Below are 23879 nucleotides of genomic sequence, written 5' to 3' on the forward strand. Positions count from 1 at the left end.
TAATGCAGTGTTAATTGCAGACGAGAGCAGGGGTGCCGTGTAAAAGTCCTTCAAATAATTTTTTTCCCTCAAATTTTTCAAATAATTCTCTCTTTGTAAACTTTTTTCAATGCATGCGAGTGCTGCGGGATGTTCGAATATGACTAGTCATTTTTCACCGTCATCACCTGGGTGTAGTGCCAGAAGACACGAATGAGAAGTCGCACGTGCTGAGAAAATTTGTCTCTGTGCACTCACCCGAAAGCGCTCACACGTCTCACGAATGGCAAATATTGAGTTCTCTTTCAAGTCTTGCTCTTGAACGGACAAACTCACACAAAAGGTATGTCAACGTGTCCATCTTGAGTATTCTAGCAGACATAGTCTGTACATGCCTGTATATGTCTGTATATGTAAACTTTATACAGTCGAGAAAGACGACGCATATCCGTACATTAGGTTTTAAAGGGGCAGTAGCCTTTACTGCTGTCTGTTTAATGTCAAACAACAAAAGACAAGGACAGTGGCATAGCGTCTGGGCATGCAGGGTATGCACGTACATATGGGCCCGGGCCAATAGGGGGCCCGCCCATGGGGAACTTTTAAATAAAACGAGGGAATTCATTTTTAATTCGTGGCCACAATAAATATATATTTGTGTCATGTGTAGTAATTTCTTGTTTCTCCGTAATGTCTAATTTCTCCGTCATTTCTTGCGTGCGTTTATTATTTTTTGCATCCCGCGACTGCAGTAGAACTAGTAGGCTACTCTGTCATTTTAATATATGGCGCTGCATCGACGCGCCAAAAAACATAATTTCCCAGCTGAGTCAGCGATTTTCAGCTTTGCGATCAGTTGTCGATTTGTTGAGAGTGGTGCAGCCACACGTATACTTGCAACCAGTGGTTAAATTGGCTTTTGTAGGGAGGGGGAGCCCTTATTTACGTTGAATGGTCATTCAAAATTGCGCTGGAAAAATACTTAATGTGTTTTTACACCAAAGGGGCTCTTTTTCCAGTAATAATGTGTAAGGTAGGGTTGAGTAGTTATTCAAACAAATATAAATATTTTACAGTTCACTTATGGCCATAAGCAGGGTTTTTAAAATCAATGTGGTCCCAAATATCAGGTAGGTAGGGGGGTTCGGGGGATGTTCCCCCGATAAAATTTTGATTTCTCTGATCTACATTATGTGCATTTTTAATAAGTTTGAAGGCCCAATTAACTTTCAAAACCATGTCAGTGGGCAGTAGATTATTTGACAATACCCCCCTAAAGATGAGCTCTGACTAGTCTTTTCATTTTCGTCTGTCCCTGAAAAGGGTTGGGAACTTTTTTTGACCAAAGAGCCATTTCTTTTCTTCATTTTTGGTAAATGCATTTTTCCAAAAGAGCCACAGTAAAAAAATATATAAAATTATTATTAAAAAGCTTTTTTTTTCAATAAAATGTCAACAGTAGTAATTATTAAGTCCATAACTAAAAACAAACAATTATGCAGCAAACAATAAATAAGTTGCAATATGGAATTAATTGTGCATGGCTTTCACTGTGAGGTTGACCAACTGATGAGTATAAATCCTCTTGGTGTGTGTGAACGCCCACAGTGCTTACATCTACTATGTTTATGTTTATGTGAATACTCGACTTGGCATTTTGATATATTTCTGTGTTTATTTGGCCGTTTAGGCGCGCAACCGAAGACAAAGGCTAGTGCGCGTGTCCGTTTGTCCGTGTTGCGCTCGGAGTGCGCGCACAGCATCCTGTCAGAAATTCAGTTGTCTTTCGCGACTTATCATGCTTTTATTATTTATTTTATCATGACACTCGCGAACAGCACTGAACACACAACTTTAATATTATTATCATAAACTTGTCATTAACTTCGGTAGGCTGTACAACAGGGGAATTGTAACTGGCTGCTTTTTTCTGCAGAGAACAGATCTCTGTTGATGTGTGTGTCTAATCTTTTTTATCGATCATGTTAGTAAATGTTAGATATGTTGGTAAAGTGTGAGAGACCTGGCGAGCCATAGGTTCCCGACCGCTGCTCTAGCCGTTCGCGGATCTCCATGGTAACTCACTGTAAGAATTATGACGGTTTAACCTTGATGGCTGTGGCCGCGGTGCTGAACCAGAGAACGCAGCGATTAATGCATTATGACGTCTGATAATTCCATGTAGCCTGTATTTGCCAGGAGACGAACAATAATTGAAGTCTAATAACAATATTTCGTGCTGAAGGAGACGGAGCTGAGCTCCAGCAGGGTGTGTTGTGGACCTGAGGAGGCGGAGCTGCGCTCCTGTGCGCTCCGGCCCAATTTAACCTCTGCTTGCAACTGGAGAACGCGATATACGAAAGGGAACAGAGATTAGTGGAGAGATATAACAAAGACTTGTCTGCAGCCCTTCCACACCAATTGATCGCATTCCGTGCAGCCTTTCAAAGACAAATCTCTGGGATGACAACAGTTCAAGATCTGACTAGTTTTTTGATTGTTGAGAACACCACAAAGCTTCAGTGACGTGCACCTATTTTATTATATTTTTCTTACCATCCCTGTTACTGTTGCATCGGCGGAGTGTCATTTTCAAAACTGAAGCTAATAAAACATTATTCGCGGAGCACCACGTCGCAAAACTACGGTGACGGAGGCTATTGCTGCCACATTGGCTATATTATATTTTTCCACTGAATTATGTCATTTTAACAACATCTTTTCTCGTAATGACGAAATGTTATTGATGATGATATTTTCTCCTGGACATGTCGTATAGTGATGTGTACAAAACATGCCTTTATGTGCATATTTATTTAGAACATAGTTAATTACCGTCCCCTGTCGCGTTGGAAGGGCAAAATGTTTGAATTTGCATGGTGGTAGCTCAAAGGTTTTTTTTAACACTTCGTTATTTTTCCTTGGAATTTCATTTGTTGGAAATATGAACTAAATTTAGAAATGCGTTCGAAATGTAAAACTTTACGTTTAATAAACAAAATACCTTTTTTAAATGAAGACAGCATTTGGAGCGAATGCAAAATAGGCCTAATCTGTTCCCTTGTTGTGAGTGTACACACAAATAAAAGTAGACAGTTTATAGTTTATAATTATGTCTTGAATTTATCTGTATGGCTAAAAATTACGGAGGCTATTGGGTGTTGTTTCACCTGTCATAAAGGAAAACATTAAATATATATAATTAACTATATATATATAGATATATATATATATTTTTTTTATGAAAAGTGAGCAGCATGAGTAAGCTTCATTATACGATGCGCAATATCTCTGGAGACATGGTCATGGTCAGAAATGATTTTGACAATTGAGTTTTATAGAAAGTCTTTAAAGTGAATTTCGTTTTGTATAAATTGTATTTTAATTTTGATCTATTCATCAAGTAATTGCTTGTATATTTAATAAATAAGAAGCAAACCAAGATCGTCGGGGATGGATTGACGTGCGGCCTGTTGAAATTAAAGCGTCTTTCTGTTTTTAATACATTCCTTGAATATATGTCTTAAAGGGGCTATATGCAACTTTTCCCCCAAAATAAACGTAACAATAGCTTTTTTATTTTACCATTTATGACTCAAACATCTCCTGATGAGCATACTGACACCTTGTCCGCTCACAGTGGGTGCACCTGTATCCTATTTTTCCTATTTTCTGGCGGGTGGTCTTTTCCCGCGCTGTCTGCGGATGTGACGTCACCACAGCTGCGAGAGCGAGCAGAAAATGAGAGCAGTTCTGTTTTTTAGCCACAGGTGTCAATCGCGAGTTTAAATTTCAGAAAAACGCATATAGCCCCTTTAATTACAGTAGGCCTATAGTTATGATATTTGTGGCTGCACCAGGGTCAGTCATTACTAGGTTAAAGTTATGCCACTGAGGCGAATCATGAGCGGTCCATAAATATCTATAATATTTCTTCCATGTAGCCTACTTGGGGGGCGGGGTTAGGGGGGCCCGTACAATTTATTTTGCATATGGGCCCGGGACTGACTTGCTACGCCACTGGACAAGGACATCACTCACTGCTCTTGATTGAATAGCTTTTGTAAGTTTAATAGGATTAATCTTTAATTTATACACTCAAATATGCAATGTTATTTTACATTTGATCAATTTCTCTACCTGAAAACTAATGTTAGACGTACCTGAAAAATCTGAAAAGCATAGTTTATTTTATTAGTATCTTTGCTCAATAGTATTTATTTGTGCTGCTGCTTGTATTTAACTTATTTGTTCTCATTATTTTCTTTATTTTTATTTGACAGTGGTCATTTTTTCCCTGAACATAGCAAATACTGAACTGTACTGAAACCGTGAACCTAAAACCGTGATCAATCCGAACCATGAGCAATCTGTACCGTTACACCCCTAGCGTAACATATGCGAGGGGGTGCCACAAAATGGAGAACATTTTCAAAGGGTGCCATGACTGAAAAAAGGTTGGGAAACAATGCTCTAATGTATGCTGTACATTCTAGTAATTTACCGTTTCTGGGTATCCACATTTATCGCAGTGTCATTCAAAGGATTTTCATAAGCCTAGATTTTTACAGTGGATGGGAAACCGTCTTAAATTGCTCCCGCAGATCCACATATCGTAATTTATCAATTAATGCACGTACGTTATCCCCTGCTTTTGACACTGTTACAGATTGAAGAACGCACTGAATAACACTAAAATATGGGGAAAATACAGGGTTTTCTTTAAGTGTACACGTTTTTGGATTATTACTACAGTCAAACCTGAATACAGAGAAAGCATTTTGTTACAGGTAACATTACAATTAAATAAAATAAACTAAAAAATAAACAGTAATGCTTTATCACAGCTTATTATTATTTATATTATTATTATTAAACATTAATTTTATAATTATATTAATTATAATTATTAATTGTGTTATATTTTTTACTATTAGCCTAATGTTTTAAAGGGTCACCCCTTCATTGCTGCGCACTTTTTTTTCTGCATCGTGGCCGATTTGTAGAGAATATTTGTGTTTTTGTCAATTTCCCGTTAATTTCCTATGGTCGGTCGGAGAGCAAAAGTGTGACAAATTTTTGTACGACCACTTAGCCTGCTCGAATCATGCCTTCAATTTCCAATTACTTAATATTAATTATTACATTTACGGTTTGGAGAAAAGAAGAGAAGATATTACAAGAACTGCTGTAGACTGTTGGGTGTACACCACATACAACCACAATAAAAATGAGACAGGCCAAAATCAATGGAGTTATTCAATTTTTTTAAATTTGTTTTATTAGGAACAGGAACTAAGTGAAAGGCAGGAACTGGTGGAAGACAGTGAAGAGGTAAGGTAGCACATTCAAAAACAAAAACAAATTCCTAAAAGGAGAAATCCAGGCATTATAAAAAAGTTTTTGTTTAAAAAAGGACCATAAAAATGAGACAGGGCAAAATCAGTCAAGTTAACATCCATCTTCACTGTATTGTTTACATTATTAGGGACAAGAACTTACTGAATGTCAGGAACTGGTGCACAATAGAGAGGTGAGGTCAACACACAACAAAAAAAAAGACAGGTGCAGGTTAATGAACAACTATAATGAAAAACAAGTTACATTACATATGGTTTATATCAGGAACAGGTCCCCGGTCCATCTGAAAGAAAGACAGACAGGCAGGACCAGACCGATGAGCATGACGAGGTGAGGTCTGCATATATCTGGAGAAAAAACCTATACAATTCAAATAAACAGACAGCAACAATAATCTTATACCAAGCAACATTACTGTTTGACAAAAAAGATTCCACTTACTAAACTACTACATTATTTACACAAATAACAATTTACAAAAATGATGCCATTAACTAAACTACTACTCAATAACACATTCATTCATATCCAATGAACTAATTACATTTTAGGAGCAACCAGCTACTCAAAATGAGGGGATCCACCTCAAACATCCTTTGGACTGCCCGCACCAGCCCAGTGCAAGGGATATTGAGCCACTTACCCAATCAAATCAGACACTAAGGTTCCAGGACAGCTGGTACAAAGTGTTCCCCTGGCTACACTACAGCCATCAAATAAAGGGGGTTTTGTGTATTCATTGCAAGAATACCTTTGCGCAGAAAACCTCCACCTTGGCCAAAAGTGCTTCATATCGGCAGGCTTCAGAAACTGGAGAAAGGGTAGGGAAGCTTTCAGTAGGCATGAGATCAGCAAGGCACACATTATAGCTGTCAACACACATACGCATCTACAAAATTCTGTAAGAATGCAATTATGCAGCCCATCAGCAAGTGCTCAAGAGGCAGCCAGGTCTGCTCTCTTACAAATTGTAGGTGCTCTGAGGTATATCTCCAAACAGGGCTTGGCTCTTAGAGGCCATTTCAACGAAGAGGGAAACTTCCAGACTTATCTCAGGGATAAGGCAGAGGATGACTCCAACCTGGCAAGCTGGCTGTAGAAGCATCAAACCTACACCAGCCCTGAAATACAGAACAAAATGTTGAGCTTTATGGGAAACACCATAATTAGGGGGGTGGCTGAAGAAATTTCAGCAACTGGCGCTCATCTTTGGAAAATTGCCTCCGATGTGCTGCTCCGCCTCAACCTCCCACTCTCAGGTCTTCGTGGCCAAACATATGACGGAGCGGCAAACATGTCGGGAAATATATCAGAAATAAGCTTGTTTCTGTTTGAAATCTTGTCTTTTTAATCATGAAACAAGCTTATTTTTCTTACCCCATGGACAGATAATTGTACTTGTTTCAAGCAAAAACTCACTTCATTTGGTTTTTTTTTCTCAGAAAACAAGAAAAAATATCTACTTATCTAGTAAATGCATCTTGATTTAAGAATTTTTAGATATTTAGACTAGAAACGAGACAAAAATACTAAATAAGAAAAGCATTTTTGCAGTGTAAGAACTTTATAATTGTAATTTATAAATCATTTCTAAATTGGTTGTGTTAACTTAAATATGTAAGTACACTTAAAATTAACACCAAGTTAAGTGAACTTAATTGTTTATATTCTGTCCTGGCAGATACGTCTCTGTATTGTTAGACAGATAGCAAACATCAACAATAAAACTCAGTACACTGTAAGCTTATACAGGTTGATTGAACTTAAACAATTTATGGAAACTCGTTGCCCTAAAAAAGTTAATTTTGTCTTGTTGAAAAAACAAAACATTTCCAGTTTAATGTACTTTAAGATTTCAACAGCATTTAATTAAAAACTTTTAGTTAATTGAACTAACAAACTAACTTAAATTTTAGGTCACCATGATGCAGATGAGTGTTCGTTTTAGTTGGGCTCTTGCCGCAATGCATGCTGGGACCCATGGGGGAGTTTTGATTGGTGGTACCCAGCATGCACTGCAGCATGAAGCTTTTCATTGTCACCATTGTTGAGATTCATACGCAGATTCTTGATGTCTGCATGTGTTTAAGTAATGCCGTAGATTTAAACCTTTTGAGCACTACATGGTTTTAAAATCTTGAATATTATTCAATTACCATAACAGTGCTGGATCTCGTGTTATAGAACAGAACATTAATAACATCACGTAAACACAAAATTGATAACACATTACCTCTATAAACAGAACATTTTAGTGTGATTGAGATTAGTGATTCGGCTTCTACATGATGATGTCATCATCATCAATACAGTAAGTCAAAGTCACCTGATCACATTTTCTCTTTGGCTTGTCTTGGCATAACTAAAGTGTTTTTTTAAACACACAGTTAAAGCAGCCAAAGAAAAGAAAAAACTAATGTTAAAGAGCCAAGGGTCAACTAAAACAAACACTTATCTCCATCATGGTCAGACAGAAATAAAGCCAGTTTGGTTAGTGATGTGTGAAGCTGGTAATGCTGTTGGTGGAGTTGTTTAATCCTCCTCTGCTGAGATCTTCAGAGATTTAATGTCTTCTTTTATCTTCTGTTGATTTATTTAGTTATTTCAAAATGAAAACCTTAAACAAAATAAATTGTTTAAATAAAGTCAACAGTATCGTAAAATAATTTTTTGAGTGTAAACACAGCCTAAACTTACATTTTGTTTTACTGGCTAACTGTTATACATCTAATTTATTAGGGATTAATAATGTATTAGCTGTTTGAGACCAAAATGTAAAGTTACAAGGCCTATACTGAAGCAAACGTTGATAAAAATGCGTGCAGCTGCATCCATGCCTGACTTCAGTTCGAGCCAATCAGCATCTTCCTTGTATTGCGTTGTATTGACAACCGACTAAAATAGGCTTCTTTAAGTACATTTAATCTAAACAATTAAATAGAATGAAAAAAATCATGCAAATCGTACAACAAACGAAAAACATTTAGTCATTGAACAAATCTGTTGGAGTTTATGTTTATTGTACCTAAATAATTTGAATTAAAACAATTTCAGGGATAACAGTGTAGGCTTGACTCCAGGGGCCTATACCATGAAGGTAGTTGAACAAACTCAGGGTTACAGGATTGGTTTTGAGTTGACAAAACCAAACCGATGCAATCAAGCTTTATTGGTACCATGACGCAGCTCATCAACTTTCTCTGTCAACTCAGGCTTTGATCCTTAAGCTATGATTACTTCACGCGCGCGTGCACATAAAAGAGTGACGTCGGCACTAAACAACCAATCGCGTTCGATATGGATAGAGCGAGAGCCATATATTTTTCCGCAGAGGAGCAAGAGCTTATTCTTCAGAAATATTAAGAATATAAAACTGTATTTCAAGCACGCAGTAACACTGTCTCTGCTGCCAAAGCAAGAGAAGAATGTTGGAGGAAAATTGCTGATTGCAAAAAAAAGATATAAAAAAAAACATTCTAGGCTATAGGTCATTCATGTAAAATGATGTGTATATACACTGCAAAAAAAATGCTCTTCTTACTTAGTAATTTTGTCTTGTTTCTAGTCTAAATATCTAAAAATTCTTAAATCAAGATGCATTTACTAGATAACTACATGACATAAGATATGTTTTCTAGAAAATTTCTGTTTTGTCCCAAACAGAAATAAGATTATTTTCCTCACCCCATTGGCAGATAATTTTGCTTGTTTTAAGCAAAAACTCACTTAATTTTGGTTTTATTTTTAAGAAAACAAATAAATCTTATGTAACTTAATTATCTAGTAAATGCATCTTGATTTAATAATTTTGGAAACAAGAAAAAATACTAAATAAGAAGAGCATTTTTTGCAGTGTAATGCAGCCTATATGTATGTGTGTTCGCTTGTAACACTTTACAATAAGGTTGTATTTGGTAAAATAAGTTAATGCATAAGCTAACATGAACTAACAATGAACAATAGTTTTGCATTTATTATTCTTTGTTAATGGTAATGGCAAAACCATTGTTCATGTTACTTCACTGTGCATTAGGCCTCACTAATGTTAACAGTTACAACTTTTGATTTAAAAAATGTTTTAAACGCTAAACTGAAATGAGTGTGTATATGTATATGTGTGTGTATATATATATATATATATATATATATATATATATATCACACAACATATGTGTGAATGTATAGGCTATTACATCCTAAAAAAATGATATTCATTGACTTTTAGATGCAACCCCAACTCCAAACGTTCTTGGCAGCAGATCAAGACAAAATATAAAAATATAATTCAAAGTGGTGAGTATTTACCACAACCTTTTATTATTTTTGTGAACATTTTATAAACACTTTATAAACACTTGTTTGCAGCAAACAGAAAAAGTGTGACATCCGTAAAACTGGGGGAGGGCCACCTCCTCCTGAATACACTGTGGCAGAGGAGTTGGCAATAAGTAACAATAAGGGGAGGCCGATTATGGATGGCATTAAAGATGCTGTGCAATCTGACCCTGGTGCTGGCTCCTTTAAGCAAGTGACACTGGGGAGGTGTGCAATGCATTCATATTTTTATTTTTTATTTTATTATTCTAACTTCTAATTTTTCTGCCTCTATGTTTTGCAGTAGAGGGAAATGCAGTGTCCCTGTTGAAGCCAGCACACATGCGCACAGTCTCCCACACAGATGTCAGTATGCTGCAGACAGAACACCATGAACATAACCTGCTTTATAACAGTTATGCTTTACACTGGCCTACTTTTATTTATTAGGGTGACGCAAATGATGAAGACACTCTGTCTGTGTGTTCTGATACAGCTGCTGAGGTGAATGCACTGGGCTTTTTATTATGGCACACATTTGAATCCGTCATAAAAAAGTGACTGGCCCTTACATTTATCTTTTTTTATTGTAAGATTTTTCACAACCTGCCCCAGAAACTGAGGCCTGTGGTGACACTCTTAAGCGCCGAAGGCAGTTGAAACGCACCTTTAGGATGCCAAAGGTCATCTCGATCTTGACCCTGGTTTTACTGAGGGCCACATTGAAGCGGTTTTGTGGCCCTGTCTGAGGGTCAGGATAGGGAGTTAGCAAAAACCTCTGGCATGCATAACCCCTGTCTCCTACCAACAGGCCATCAAAAAGCCCTGTCATGGAACAGAAAAGGGGAAAATTGTGTACATTTTTCTGTCATAATTAAAACTAACACTTCAAAGTGTTTTGTACTGTACCAAATTTACCTTCCTCGAAGCGCTGACACAACACAGACTCACGGAAAATTCGGGAATCATGCTCTGAGCCAGGCCATTTGGCATCCAAACTTGTGATCATGCATTCATGATCACAAGTCATCTGCAGATGAAATGTACAGTAAATCATTGTCCTATTTGTTAAAGTTATTATTCATTTAAAAGGTTAATCTCAATGCATATGAAAAATCATCTCATGTGTATAGTAGCCCTACCTGAACATTAAGGCTGTGAAAGGACTTTCTGTTCACATAATCAGCCTCATGTTCTCCTAGAGCTGTTGAGATTGCAACATGTGTGCAGTCTATTGCTCCTATGACTCTAGGGAATCCTATCATAGGATTTAAAAATAAAAAAAGATTTAAAATCATTCTTAATATGTAGATAATGTAGCCTATAATATATATATAAGTGCTCTAAGTAAAATCTGCTTTTTGGAAAGAAAAAAAGAACCTGAATGTGAACGGTTAAATTGTTCATATGTCACCCTATCAATATATCTTACCGGCAATTTTATAAAAGCCCTCTTTTATGGACATGGTCAATTAATGTCCAGGGAACACAATTGTCACATGTCTGTCCTGTCTTGTGAAGCACATGTGGTGTGTTGTTGTTTTGGGCTGTGCTCGTGTCTTTGTCTGATCCCTCCCCCTTGTTATCTGATTAGTGTTTGATTTCTTCCACCTGTTCCCTCCTGATTTCTTCCCCTTTATATAGTTCCCATGTGCTCATAGTCTTTGTGGTTACGTTTGTCTTGTCTACGTGTTCCTTCCCTGTGATCCGCTCCCTGACTTCCCTTCCTTGTGATCCGCTCCCTGACTTTTTGGTTTGTTGTTTGGTTCTATTATGTTATGTTTTGTATTATATTATGTTTTCCCCCTTGTGGGTTTTTGTTTGTGTTTATGTTCATTTTTATATTAAATTCATTCCCATCCTGCACATGAGTCCTCACCTCAGTTTCCCTCAGCGTAACGTGACAACAATGAAGCCATTTATGTACCCCTGCAGTGCAAGGACCACCTTGCGAATGCCGAATGGTTCGACAAACCGTGTTTTTCCCAAGGTTCTCTGCATCACCGACCGCATACAAGTATGTACCACTTGCAAAAAAACTTTTACAGTTAAAGAAAGGAAGTGGGCTGATAGGATTATGACTAAAAAGTAATTGGATTTATCACTTCTTTTTAATACGTAGATGTAGGCTAACAGCTTTTAAGCTTATGTCCCACCTTTATGTGGAACAGGCAGCTTTGGTAGGTGCATCCACACCGCTAGATGTTTCAAAAAGTGGTGGAGACAATATTGACCCTGGCAAAAAGTGGTGTGGACATGTAGGCTACCACACACAAATTATGCCTACACTGTAAAACCCAACAAGTTAAGCAAACTCATTTAATTTGAGGAAACTGATTACCTCAATTAAATTGAGTTTAACTTAATTGAAGTAAAGAAAAACTGTAGTTATGAGTACTCTGAACTTATTTTAATTGAGTCCACTAAACCAAGGATATTTCTTAATATCCAATTAAACTTTACACTGCATTCAAATACTTTTTACAGCTAAAACTTCACTATAATGAGTAAAACAACAGAAATTACAAACTTTAAATGAACTCAGAGAGCTTGCTAGTTACTGCTAGTTACTGCTAGCTCACAATAGCACACACAAAGTCAAACCTAATGAGTTAAGAAAACTCATTACATTTGAGGAAACTTATTACCTCAAATAATTTGAGTTTAAAAACTAACAGTTATGAGTACTCTAAGCTCATTTCAGTTGAGTTCACTAATATAATTTTTTTTTAATGATTCTTAATATATGTTGCAGTTGAGTAAATAAGTGATTAATTAAGTGATGATTGGGCATTAATTATGAACACCTGATGATAATGAGCAGAATAACAGAAGGAAAGAGAAACACAAGAACTACAACTGACTTAAGCCACAGCTTTAGATGAAATAACATAAGATAAAAGAAGACATTAAATCTCTGAAGATCTCAGCAGAGGAGGATTAAAGAACTCCACAAACAGCACTACCAGCTTCACACATTACTAACCAGACTGACTTTATTTCTGTCATTTCTGTTTTAATGAAAATAATAGTTTAATTAATGAGTGTTTGCTTTAGTTGGGCTCTTGACCCTTAAATCTATAACATTAGTTTTTTTCTCTGGCTGCTTTAACTGTGCTTAGAACGCACATTTGTTATGGTAAGGCATGCCAAGAGAAATTGTGATTAGGTGATGTTGGTACAATCATCATGTGGTGGCTTAAGTCACTGATCTCACTCGGAGTCTTATGCTCTGGTTATAGCGGTATTGTGTTGTTAATTTTGTATTATTAATAATAGTGGCTACATGATTAAACAGCACAAGATCCAGCTCTGTTGTAGTAATTGAATAATATGCAAGATTTCAAAACCATGTAGTGTTCAAAAGTTTAATCTATGGCATTACTTAGACACACACAGACATCAAGAATCTGCGTATGCATCTCAACAATGGTGACAATCAATGAAAAGCTTCATGCTGCAGTGCATGCTGGGTACCACCGATCAAAACTCCCTCATCGGTCCCAGCATGCATTGTGGCATGAATAAATTATGCATCTGAATTATGATAAATTTTCTTTGATTCTTACTATTTGCTTTTACTTTCGCTATGTTTGTGATGTTTTTGTAGCTTGTTTTATGTTCAAAGTTGATCTTTATCTGAATATTTTTTTGATTGTCACCATTGTTGAGATTCATACTCTGATTCTTGATGTCTGTGTGTGTCTGAGTGTAGTTGTAGATTAAAACCTTTTGTGCATTAATTTTATTTATTTCAATCCTGCATATTGTTCGATTACACAACCATCCTGGATTTTGTGCTGTAAAATCACATAGGTTCTATTATGAATAATAAAAAAATATAATAACACAAAACCTCTATAACCAGAGCATTAGACTCTAAATGAGATCAGTGATTCAGTCACTACATGACGATAATATCATCAGCAACCAACACCAGCTGATCACATTTTCTCTTAGCTTCTCTTACCATAACAAATGTGCTTTGTAAACACAGTCAAAGAAGCCAGAGCAAGATATGTTATGTCAAGGGTCAAGATCCCAACAAAAGCAAACACTGAACACCATGGTGAATTCAAACAAAACTATTATTTTCAATATAACAGAAATTACAAATAAAGTTAGTCTGGTTAGTAATGTGTGAAGCTGGTAATGCTGTTTGTGGAGTTGTTTAATCCTCCTCTGCTGAGATCTTCAGAGATTTAATGTCTTCTTTTATCTTCAGTTGATTTCATCTAAAGCTGTGGCTGAAGTCAGTTGTAGTTCTTGTGTTTCTATTTCCTTCAGTGATTCTGTTCATTACCATCATCAGGTGTCACCACCAATTCGCAATTATCACTTATTTAATCACTTAACAATACAATTATTATCCAATTATCATGCTGGGAACTAGAAATTTTCTATAACTCATTCATTTTGAGTTCTGTTTCAGTCATTGTGTCCACACAACATTCGGTAATGTTTGAGTGTAGTGAACTAATTTTTATTTAGTACATACAACTGTTAGGTTTTACAGTGTAGAGACAAAAGTTGGAAACCTCTTAAACTTGAGGGCAAACTTGTTTTAAACTTGTCTTCATTGTATTGTTGCAATTTGAAAAGTTTTAAATAAAAAAAAAAGAGAAATCTTTGGTTGTCTGATTGCTTTTGTATACAATTTAATGCAATTAAAAAGATAAGTGAAGTAATTAAACAGCGGTATTACTTAAAATTAAAGTATTTAGTCTATTCAACTTAAAATAGTTATTAGAACGGCTAATATCTTTAAATAAATTTAACTCAAGTTTATCAAGTAATCATTACTTAAATTTTTTAGGGCAAACACTTTCCTCAAATTTTTTAAGTAAACTCAACTTATCCGGTTTTAGAGTGTATGGACAGAAGGATGGCCTTCTCCTTTATATGCCAGTAGGTTCAGCCAAATGATGTGGTAACACGACTAAGCTCCCCATCGTACGCCCTGTAAGGCCACTGAAATCACTCCAATGAACGGTAACGATAGCGTCTCAAAGGCCGGTGCGCGTTCGTGTCTCCAGCTGGATAGAATGGATTTAAAACTAATATATCTTTAATCTGACTCCATTTATCATAGTTGTCGAATTTAGAAGAGAATGCCAATTGGTTGTTTAGTCATTTATATTTGATAATTAATCATACATTTAATCATTTCGTTTTAACCTTTTGTTGCAATTATATTGTTCCTTTCTGGAGATAGTTAATAATTACAGAGTAATTCAGAAAGGATCAAAATGGAACAATTTATTAACAGTCAGGTAAATGTATAATGCCAATTACATAATCAATTCAAAGATAATTCGTACATAACATCAAATACTTTGTAGCAAAGAATAAGATATCGATACCTGACTGAATATTACGCAACGCAGAGTGTCAAGACACTCCACGTTAGGGGCCAACTCCATTACAGTGTGCGCCCCGAACTCATTGCTGTATCACTTTAAGTAACTCAGACCAGACCTAAACCTCTTTCAAATGGAAATACATGATAACAAAGGGAATTTAAATTGGATCAAGTTCCCATTTGCTTGGATTGGAAGAAGATACCAAATGGCTCCAAAAGCCACACCCACCGTCGTGAGTAAAATATCTATAAGCTCTAAAAACTCTTATTAACTTCTTTTATACTTATGTGGTTATGAGATTTTTGTACCATTCGCACGGAGACATTTCAAACGATATCAAAGACATATAGTATTGTACAGAGAACCTACATCCAAATCACACAGATTTTGGATGATCTCTCAGCATGAAGTGGAGTCGGATGTGGGAAACTCAGGAGAAGGGGAATACATGTAAATTAATGCCATTCTCAGTTGATTCACTCAGTGGGACTTCGTCTGCGAAAAGTGTCTGAATTTTTTCCTGCTCACAGGGCGAGATCAGTGGCGCTGCAAAGCTTTTTGAAAGCTCTCAACCCGTCTCCGGCGTGAGACTTTTCGAATATTCCTATTTATTAATTGGCTAATCGACATGTCATCCTCAATTAACCCGTCTCCAGCATGTAGGGTTGCCACCCGTCCCGCGAAATACGGAATCGTCCCGGATTTACAAGCAAAATGACGCGTCCCGTATCAAACCAATACGGGATGCAATTTGTCCCATTTTACATAGGTCCACACATAGTTCAATAAACACATAAGGATTTTGCAGTGTGGAGAATACGAATTGCAAATATAAAGAAATCAATTTCACAATAAGTTGTCTCGAGTAGTCCCGGAGTCTCGAGAACATGCACTGTAGGCTACACTCGCGCGGTTTTTTTAAAACATGTCGAGCTCACGTCCACCGTTTGAACACAAGAGGATCTCCAGATATAGGGCTGAATAGAAAAAGGTATCAATGGGTCTGTGCAGTAACTCATGATGAACCTCAGGTGAACTGCACACTTTGCAGAGAAGCATTTCAGTGTCTCAGACTGACTGACTTAAACAACATGCGGTGACCGACACATCTTCTAAAGGTAGGCCTATTGTTTGTTTGTTTTAATGGATAATATATTAATATAATATTATCAGAGCTTAGTAGACAGAATTATTATATTTTTTTAGACAGGTTAATTAATAGATTATAGCCTAATTAATGTTACTATTAATTTATCATTTAGCTAGGCTATATAATATTAATCATACATAATAAATAATCTTGTCATATAGCTTATGACATTTAAAAAAATATTTAGATAAAAATGGGACAAATAATTACATTACAATATAGTCATAATTTAAATAAATTCAAACCAATAAAAAAAAAAATTCAGAATTGTCACAAAAAGGGATTACTGGTTCAGAATTACTGCTTAAAGTGACACTCACCCTCAAGTTGTTCCAAACCTGTATAAATGTCTTTATGTTGAATACAGGAAGATACATTCCTACTATGGAAGTCAATGGTGCCCCAAAGCAGCCTGGCTACAAACTTTCGTCAAAATATCTTCTTTTGTGTTCAGCAGAACAAAGAAACTCTTCTTATGGTTTATTGATGAAATAATCAGTTCATGACTATATTCTTTATTTGTGTCCTTTTTGGGGGATGTCCCTTATTTTATCACACTGAAGGTGGCAACCCTACCAGCATGATGACTCCGATCTTTCGAATATTACTATTTTATAATTGTTTAATCGACATGTCATCCTCAATAAGCCCGTCTCCGGCGTGATGACTCAGATCTTTCAAATATTTAGATCTAATATGACCTCTGACCTGTAAAGTTGCTAGAATAATAATCATACACTGTTTGTTAATTGGCCAGAGGAGAACAAAATATCCAAATAAATTTAACTACTAAACTAAATTAAATGCATCAATTCAATTACTGATCTGCCCACATTGTCACTGTATGATAATTGAAATGAGCTAGATGACATCACCGTTTTCTCCAGAGCGGCTGTACAGCCGAATCAAATTCTGTTGCATTATTTTCCTGTTTAACACTGTGAAGCTGCTTTGAAACAATCTGCATTGTAAAAAGCGATATATAAATAAAGTTGACTTGACGACTTCAAAAGCTTCCGGGTCCTGGCTGTGGTCGTCCAAATGCTTCAGCATCTTTGCTTGGAACACCTGCAGGACAGCCATCGAATGGAGGGATGGCGCTGCCTGGCCTGCTGCAGTATAGACCTTCCCTGGTGATGTTGGCGGTGGTAGGACATGGTTTGTTGGACTGCACCACGATTTGACCCTCAACAACGTGGAGGGGCAAAGATGAGCTACAACAGCTTCCTTAATAGAGGGAAGTTTGGAATATCCCTGTGCGCCAGCGAAGTTGACAGATATTAATATGCAAACACACATGGGCTGCGTCTGAAAACTTAAAAATGCTGCCTTTGCCGCATTCGAAGTTGACAGATATTAATATGCAAACACACATGGGCTGCGTCTGAAAACTTAAAAATGCTGCCTTTGCCGCATTCCAAGGTAGGAGAAGGCATCAAGGCACGTCTGAATCCAATGTTAGCTTCACTTCCCATTAGCTTCACTTACATGTATCCTTTGATATCCCACAATCCTGTTCTTTCCATTCTTTGACAGGTGAACTAAAGAAAAAGATGGCGCCTGAAATTTGCGGTTGGTGATCAGTTTGTGTGTAAATGCATGTTTTTGATCAATGTTTTCCACTTTTGTCAATTCTAGCGAGAAATTACTATTGTAGTAATTACATTTTTGCTTAGTGGTACTTTTGTGCGCAAACGCAAGGCAGCGAGGTAACAAATCAACTGCCTACGTTTCCGGACGCCGCCATGGAGAGCCAAGCACTCGTGTTCAGACTCACACAGTGTTCAGTATTGCGCTCTGAAACAGCAAAAATGACACAAAATGTGAGTTTTTGTCAGTGCTGAGATTGGTTTTAGATAAGTTGGGGCCTTTTAGACTCCAAAAAGCCTTTTGCCTCCCTTTGGTTTTTAAAAAAGTATCTTTTGAACCCGACATGGTAGAAACAATAATCTTTTTCCAGTCTTTGCTGCCATCTGGTGGATTAAAAAAAACTTGCAGAAGAATCCCAGAGCACACAGAGGCTTAGTTATGCACTTTAATAAAAGACAAGATTCAAAAACTCCAAAAGCGTCTTGGTTTTTATAATACTTTGGACACATATGATAATATTTATAAAATGTTTTGCACTTGTAGTGTTATTTTAAGGGATTTTATTTAAAATGACACCAATTCTATTTATTTACTTAATTGTAGGCTATGTGGGTAAGAGGAGGCTTCAGATGTTATGTCAATGTCAGGCAGAAATCCAAAAGAATCTTAAGAGCTTAAGAGGTTAAGTGAACATGAACATAAACATTTGGGAAATAAGCCATGTTTTCACCGAAATTACCTGGAACAATTTGTCCCAGGAACTTTTTCCCCCAGACCTGTTGCTGTCTGCGTTTCCATTGTGGTCTAAAGTACCGTGAAGATTAGTCCGGTGATGTAGGTCTGTGCACGACTTTCCAGTTCCCACTAGATTTCGTGCTCCGCATATTAGCTTAATAAAGCCTGAACCTTGTCATTGTTCCATTGGTCATATTTTTTAAACTCCATTGTTGATTCGAATAGCAAACAACTCTACTGCACGCACCACAACAGACTTTTAAAAATGGTAGTTGAAATAAAATGCTAAGTGCAACTAATGATTATTTTTGATAATCGATTAGTTGGCCGATTTTTTTTTTCTTTTTTTTTTTCTGATTTATCGATTAATCGGATAAGAGCCCTTTTTACTGACAAAACACTCTACATCCTGCCCAATGCTGTCCATCAAACAAACGTGTCAGCTGAGTGCTATGAAAACATACAAAGTAAATATACCTTACAAAAATTAGCGATGGTTTTACAACTAATAAAACAAACAAAAATAATAATAAATACAACTGGGTTATTGTAGTTATTCCATGGTAACCATAAATTAACCAGTTTTGCTTCAATCCATTGTTTAACTATTGTATTTGTGTGGTAATAAATAACTCCTCCATGGACTGCCACCTTAACGTGGTGGAGGGGTTTGAGTACCCGAATGACCCTAGGAGCTATGTTGTCCGGGGCTATATGCCCCTGGTAGGGTCTCCCAAGGCAAACAGGTCCTAGGTGACGGGTCAGACTAAGAGCAGTTCAAAAACCCCTCATGATGACAAAAAGACGGAGGACCGTGACGTCGCCCGGTATGGCGCAGCCGGGGCCCCACCCTGGAGCCAGGCCTGGGGTTGGGGCTCGTATGCGAGCGCCTGGTGGCCGGGCCTTCCCCCACGGGGTCCGGCCGGGCTCAGCCCGAAGGAGCGACGTGGGGACACCTTCCCGTGGGCCCACCACTCACGGGAGGGACCGTAAGGGGCCGGTGCAAAGCGAATCGGGCAGCAGTCGAAGGCGGGGGCCTAGACGACCCGATCCCTGGACACGGAAACTGGCTCTTGGGACATGGAATGTCACCTCGCTGGCGGGGAAAGAGCCTGAGCTTGTGCGTGAGGTTGAGAGGTTCCGACTAGAGATAGTCGGAATCACCTCCACGCATGGCTTGGGCTCTGGAACCACACTCCTCGAGAGGGGATGGACTCTTTACCACTCTGGAGTTGCCCATGGTGAGAGGCGGAGGGCTGGTGTGGGTTTGCTTATAGCCCCCCAGCTCTGCTGCCATGTGTTGGAGTTTACCCCGGTGAACGAGAGGGTCGTTTCCCTGCGGCTTCGGCTCGGGGATAGGTCTCTCACTGTTGTGTGTGCCTACGGGCCGAACGGCAGTGCAGAGTACCCGACCTTCTTGGGGTCTCTGGGAGGGGTGCTGGAGAGTGCTCCGACTGGGGACTCCGTCGTTCTACTGGGGGACTTCAACGCCCACGTGGGCAATGACAGTGAAACCTGGAGGGGCGTGATTGGGAGGAACGGCCCCCCTGATCTGAACCCGAGTGGTGTTCAGTTATTGGACTTCTGTGCTAGTTACAGTTTGTCCATAACGAACACCATGTTCAAGCATAAGGGTGTCCATCAGTGCACATGGCACCAGGACACCCTAGGTCGTAGGTCAATGATCGACTTTGTGGTCGTTTCATCTGATCTGCGGCCGTATGTCTTGGACACTCGGGTGAAGAGAGGGGCGGAGCTGTCAACTGATCACCACCTGGTGGTGAGTTGGATCCGATGGCGGGGGAGGAAGCTGGATAGACTCGGTAGACCCAAACGTACTGTGAGGGTCTGCTGGGAACGTTTGGCCGAGTCTCCTGTCAGAGAGATCTTCAACTCCTGCCTCCGGCAGAGCTTCGACCGGATCCCGAGGGAGGCTGGAGATATTGAGTCCGAGTGGACCATGTTCTCCACCTCCATTGTCAAAGCGGCTGCTCGGAGCTGTGGACGCAAGGTCTCCGGTGCCTGTCGAGGCGGCAATCCCCGAACCCGGTGGTGGACACCGGAAGTAAGGGATGCCGTCAAGCTGAAGAAGGAGTCCTATCGGGCCTGGCTGGCTTGTGGGACTCCTGAGGCAGCTGACAGGTACCGACAGGCTAAACGGACTGCAGCCCGGGTGGTCGTGGAGGCAAAAACTCGGGCCTGGGAGGAGTTCGGTGAGGCCATGGAAAAAGACTATCGGCTGGCCTCGAAGAGATTCTGGCAAATCGTCCGGCGCCTCAGGAGGGGGAAGCAGTGCCCTACCAACGCTGTTTACAGTGGCGATGGGCGGCTGTTGACCTCGACTGGGGATGTTGTCGGACGGTGGAAGGAATACTTCGAGGATCTCCTCAATCCCGCCGTCACGTCTTCCATTGAGGAAGCAGAGGCTGGGGGCTCAGAGGAGGACTCGTCCATCACCCGGGCTGAAGTCACCGAGGTGGTCAAGAAACTCCTCGGTGGCAAGGCACCGGGGGTGGATGAGATCCGCCCTGAGTACCTCAAGTCTCTGGATGTTGTGGGGCTGTCTTGGCTGACACGCCTCTGCAGCATCGCGTGGCGGTCGGGGACAGTGCCTCTGGGATGGCAGACCGGGGTGGTGGTCCCTCTTTTTAAGAAGGGGGACCGGAGGGTGTGTTCCAACTATAGGGGGATCACACTTCTCAGCCTCCCCGGGAAAGTCTATGCCAGGGTACTGGAGAGGAGAATCCGGCCGATAGTGGAACCTCGGATTCAGGAGGAACAGTGTGGTTTTCGTCCTGGTCGCGGAACACTGGACCAGCTCTATACCCTCTACAGGGTGCTGGAGGGTTCATGGGAGTTTGCCCAACCAGTCCACATTTGTTTTGTGGATTTGGAGAAGGCATTCGACTGTGTCCCTCGCGGCGTCCTGTGGAGGGTGCTGGGGGAATATGGGGTCCGGGGTCCTTTACTGAGGGCTGTCCGGTCCCTGTATGACCGAAGCAGGAGTTTGGTCCGCATTGCCGGCAGTAAGTCAGACTTGTTCCCGGTGCATGTTGGACTCCGGCAGGGCTGCCCTTTGTCGCCGGTTCTGTTCATAATTTTTATGGACAGAATTTCTAGGCGCAGCCAAGGGCCGGAGGGTGTCAGGTTTGGGGACCACACGGTTTCGTCTCTGCTCTTTGCGGATGACGTTGTCGTGTTGGCCCCTTCTAACCAGGACCTTCAGCATGCATTGGGGCGGTTTGCAGCCGAGTGTGAAGCGGCTGGGATGGGGATCAGCACCTCCAAATCCGAGGCCATGGTCCTCAGTCGGAAAAGGGTGGCTTGCCCACTCCAGGTTGGTGGAGAGTTCCTGCCCCAAGTGGAGGAGTTTAAGTATCTAGGGGTCTTGTTCACGAGTGAGGGGAGGATGGAACGGGAGATTGACAGACGGATCGGTGCAGCTTCTGCAGTAATGCGGTCGATGTACCGGTCTGTCGTGGTGAAGAAAGAGCTAAGCCGTAAGGCGAAGCTCTCGATTTACCGGTCAATCTACGTTCCTACTCTCACCTATGGTCATGAGCTTTGGGTCATGACCGAAAGGACAAGATCCCGGATACAGGCGGCCGAAATGAGCTTTCTCCGCAGGGTGGCTGGGCGCTCCCTTAGAGATAGGGTGAGAAGCTCAGTCACTCGGGAGGAACTCGGAGTAGAGCCGCTGCTCCTCCACATCGAGAGGGGACAGCTGAGGTGGCTCGGGCATCTGTTCCGGATGCCTCCTGAACGCCTTCCCGGGAAGGTGTTTCGGGCATGTCCAACCGGGAGGAGGCCCCGGGGAAGACCAAGGACACGCTGGAGGGACTATGTCTCCCGGCTGGCCTTGGAACGCCTCGGTGTCCCCCCGGAAGAGCTAGAGGAAGTGTCTAGGGAGAGGGAAGTCTGGGCATCTCTGCTTAGACTGCTGCCCCCGCGACCCGGCCCCGGATAAGCGGAAGAAGATGGATGGATGGATGGATGGTAATAAATAAGCCAAAAAACCAACAACAACAACATGGTTTTACTATCTACTAGAACCATGGTTAATTTTCTATGCTATAGCCTACATTATGTGCAAAACAAGTTACTACCAAAAGGACAGTTTAAATCCCTACATTAAAATGATATTAAAGAAAATCAAAAACACAAACTCAGTGTTAGCAGATAAGAGGAATGTTCTGCAGGGACACACACATTCGCTATGGACAAAGTAACCTATACTGTCATTTCTTTATCCTGTAGAAACGTCTTACATTTATATTCAATTACACGCTATTATCCCTTTACAGTTACTACTCTTATAAAATATGTGAATTACATGTTGACTTTTAAACCTAAATTTAGCGTCCAACAGCAGATATTTCAGCTAAATGAATGTTTTTGCGCTGAATATTAATTGTCTCCCTCTCGACTGCCTTCTGTTTGTTTGACCACTGCTCGTTCAGTGAAGTTTGAAGCCCAATGTCAGACTGACGCGCTGCAGATAAGGAGGATATAACCACTGTTCTATAGATCAGTGGATATAACCTGTAAAATGAACGTTTTTCGCTGAGGACGCACACGCATCTGTAAAAGCGCATGACCGGGTATGTTAAACGCTAATGCATTAGCTTGAAGCTTAAAATATAGAATTCTCATGCTTTTGGGCAGCTTGGATCATGTACCTTTCCAGCAGCAGCTCACTCTGTTTACACTCCACTATTTCTAGATGCATTTTGTCCATAGAAATGCGTTATTGAGTGCTGTAATTTGACGCGACTGGTGTAAATTGGTGGCAGACCCGACTAATCAATAATAAGAATCGTTGTCGATGATTTTCATTATTGATTATTACCGATTTTATAGACTAGTTGTTATAGCCCTAGAGTCAACCAATGAAAATGCTGCGTGAACTCAACCAATCAGCATGTTCAGTGCCCAAGTCCCTCATTTTTATGGGACATTTTTACCCATATATTGGATCTGTGCATTCGGTCTTAAAGTGACCGTCTGTGTCATTAATGTTAATCAAACATGAAAAGACAAAGAGAAAATCACTCATTGCTCTTTAGTAGATTTAGTAGGATTAATCTATATTTAATTCATACAGTGAAGAGTGTTGTTTTGCATATGATTACATTCTGTTGATACAGACGGTTCATGTTTTTGTTTTTTTATTTGTTTCACAGGAATGCTATATTTGTTAAGCTCTAATCTGTTCCTAATTACCCCTAAGAGAGGGAATCGAATATGTTGCACATGTTGCTTGCCAATAAATAAGGAGTTGTCAATTCATGTTACTTTCTCATCTCTTAATATTTTATAGGCAGGGGACTATTTAAAATACATTTTTGTTAAGAATAGTACTATTTATTTCGGTGATCAGTATCAGT

General features: G+C 39.7%; 1 pseudogene across 1 annotated transcript; it reads right to left on the minus strand.

Annotated features, from left to right (window-relative positions):
• Positions 1-10228: 10228 nt before the first annotated feature.
• Positions 10229-23221, minus strand: LOC307137046 (putative nuclease HARBI1; annotated as a pseudogene). The gene is made up of 6 exons: positions 23172-23221; positions 11563-11693; positions 11087-11144; positions 10797-10912; positions 10573-10684; positions 10229-10479 (listed from the first exon to the last, which is right to left on the minus strand). The product of its transcript is annotated as a putative nuclease HARBI1 (transcript).
• Between the last annotated feature and the right edge of the window lie 658 nt (positions 23222-23879).

This window comes from Gobio gobio (assembly GCF_949357685.1).
Source record: "Gobio gobio genome assembly, chromosome: 14".
Taxonomy (NCBI): Eukaryota; Metazoa; Chordata; class Actinopteri; order Cypriniformes; family Gobionidae; genus Gobio; species Gobio gobio.